Source organism: Asterias rubens, chromosome 8, assembly GCF_902459465.1.
Source record: "Asterias rubens chromosome 8, eAstRub1.3, whole genome shotgun sequence".
NCBI classification, from domain to species: Eukaryota; Metazoa; Echinodermata; class Asteroidea; order Forcipulatida; family Asteriidae; genus Asterias; species Asterias rubens.
In genome coordinates, this window is record NC_047069.1 from 16,396,263 (window position 1) to 16,399,548 (window position 3,286).

Genomic DNA, 3,286 nt, shown 5'->3' on the forward strand with positions numbered 1-3,286 from the left:
GGTTTAATTTTATCGCACAAATTATTGAGACATATGGTTTTATTTTTTACTGCACAATTGAGACATGAAGTTTTAAGTATTTTATTATGTGACCTCAGTCCTTATGCGATTTTCACAATTATATTTTCTGTGGTTGAACATGAAACATTGACCATAGCAGGAGTTGAACCTGTAACCTACAGAGAAAAATGTAGCTGTGCTCTACCATCTGAGCTATGTAGCCCTAATGTGGGTTGGCTCCCTATTTTGTCAATGCCGTTGTTCTGTGGTGAACATTGATGTTTAATTGAGAATAACATTTTGTTTACAATCTAAAAAAAAAAAAAAAAATAATAAGAGTTGTATCAAGTATAACAGTCACTGTGGAGCTAATTTCTGATGCCAAAACCAGTTTATTTCTGCCAAAATTCAAACCGGATTTATTTACTACTCAAATATTACCTAGTTTAGGCATGGTACTTAATCAACTTTTATCAACTACTTTTTTCCTCAACAGTTTAAAGACACAACATCGCTAAGTTATCATGGTATTATGTGTAAGATGTCTACACTAACATTTTTAATGCTGTTTTTCTATATATTTATTGTTTAAAAACAATCATTTATCTGAAATTCTGATTTGGTCCCCTCAGAAAAATCAGCAATATTGTTTTAAAGGCAGTGGACACTATTGGTAAATACTCAAAATAATTATCAGCATTATCCTCACTTGGGAAAGAGAAATGGGGATAGGTTGGCAGTATAAAACATTGTGAGAAACGGCTCCCTCTGAAGTGGAGTAGTTTTCGAGATAGAAGTAATTTTCCAAGAATTTGATTTTGAGAGTCTCGAAATCAACCATCTAAGCGCACACAACTTCGTGTGACAAGGGTGTTTTCTTCTTTCATTATTATCTCGCAACTTTGATGACCGATTGAGCTCAAATTTTCACAGGTTAGTTATTTTATGCATATGTTGAGATACACCAACTGTGAAGGCTAGTCTTTGACAATTACCAATAGTGTCCACTTCCTTTAATAGCCTGAAATGTTTATCAAAGCTTGTGCCATGAATAGGTCAGCCCTTGTATTCATCAACATGTTCCTACTTTTATCCCAAGGGCCAGTCATTCCTGTAAAACAGAGTTACACTTGCCAGTACTGATGCAGTTTTCAGGTATATATACTGCAAAGCTTAAAACAGTGACTTCTCTGAAAACTTGAACATCTGTTAACAAAAAAGTTCACATGTAATTTCTTATCACAAACAAGGATTTGAAAGAACGACCCCACCACCACCAAATTGATTGAATATCAATTGATTAACCAATTATAAGCAGAATTTTAGGCTGATAATCTATTTCTGCTAACCAAAATTAGTTTGTGCTTCGCTACTTTTTGTGCTTAAGCAGCTATGAAATTGAGTCTTGATGCTAAATGGAAATGCTAGACATCTATCCAATTTGTGTAAATGATCATGTTACTAAGGTGGTTTAAATGGTACCACACTTCATGCAATAATGGAAAGTTAACAATAAGAAGAAAAAAAAACACTTGAATTTCTTTATTTTTTATTCCTAGTGTGACATTTTAATGTATGACATATAAAGTTTAAACTGAATTTGAAGAATGGCACAAAATAAATCTCATTACCATTTTCATAGTTGGCATAAACACAACTATTTACCATGGTAAATGTATTATTCTTGTCCCACGCCATTGTTTGAATAAAAACAGAGAGATCAAAATTATATTTATACTTCTTGTTTTCGGGCATATATATATTTTGCTTGTATGTGTCAAGAGGGATTTTTTCCTCCTGTTTGTATGCAGCCCTCCCCCCCCCCCCCGCCCCTTTACTCCTTCTGTTAATGTGCCAAGTGTTGGCCTGGAAGGAAGTGGAGTCAACAGAGGGCACTCTTCGAGGAATTTTCTATACAATACAAATTAGTATTAGCCGAATGGGACATAGTATCTCTTAGTGCTATTTCTACCTCCGTGCTACACAGCCCCCTCCCCCGTCCAAAATGTTTCAATTGACAACACCTCCCTTTGTTAATTATTTCAATGATGAGCAGTCGTAGTATTGCGGCCCAAAACACTACCATTAGAATCAATGGAAACGGGTGCATGACTTGACAAACAAACAATAGTTTCCAAAGTGTATGCATAGTGTATGACGAATGCTCCAAGTCTAAAAACTAATTCCAACAGTATTTGCCACCTGTAACAAGAGCCTACTAGGCCTAATAAAAAAAATAAAAAACAGTTACCCGTCCCCTCCCTCATCCATTTTTTTGATGCCGCATTCTTTTACTTTTCTTTTAAAAAAAAACAATAAATGTTGGTGTATTTTTTTCGCATTATTTTTTTTCAAGTAAACGGTGACAGCAAAGTAAACAATTAGTGGCCAGCAGTTCTACTAAAAATGCTTGAAGGCCAATACAACTTAAAAGTCCCTTTTTTTTGAGAAACACGGACGATAATTTTTTTATTTTTTTAAATTGCCCTTACCCGAGCTTATTATACAGTATACCTACAGCAGGTAGACAACTTGTTTTATGACGTTTGACCTCTAATTTACAGGAATTAACTGGTCTTCAATAATGCGCACTGTTTCAGCAACATGCATCTGTTTAGTGTGCTACTCAGCCTGGGGCTCATTCACCTCTGTAAAAAACGGTCGATATACAATTTTGGATGGACATGTTAAAATTGTAAATTTTTTGCTTGGGTAAATCTGCCTATAGACCAACCATGGAGGGTTATTCCTCCATGGACCAACTATGGATGGTAGGAACATTATACCCCATGGACCAACTATGGATGGTAGGAACATATGCTCCATGGACCAACTATGGATGGTAGGAATATGCTCCATGTACCAACCAGTGTATATCTGGGGTGATCTCCATAATATTTGTAGAGGCTATTGACGTTTTCCATTCATGCGTTTGTCGTTCGATGCACACGTAGACTTGATTCAAGTCCCTTTCTCGTGGGAAAAGGTCCCTAATCACATCTTTCCAACTAGCAGCTAGTGTGCATCCTCACCGTAAACGACGTGGTCCCCCCCGAGAGTGGTCCCGCTGCGCAGCACAGGTTGGGGTTGCCGGCTGCCCAAAAGTTTTGCTAAAGTTAGACGTTGGGACTGAAAATAAAAGGACTTTCACGGGATTGGGACTTGAGTCAAGTCTATGGCACACGTGGCTCATACACAAATCACGCACAGACCTATGGACTTTACACAATTTATTGCGCAATATTCAAAAGATAACTTAATTTTCCTGCCGAATGATCACCCCTGG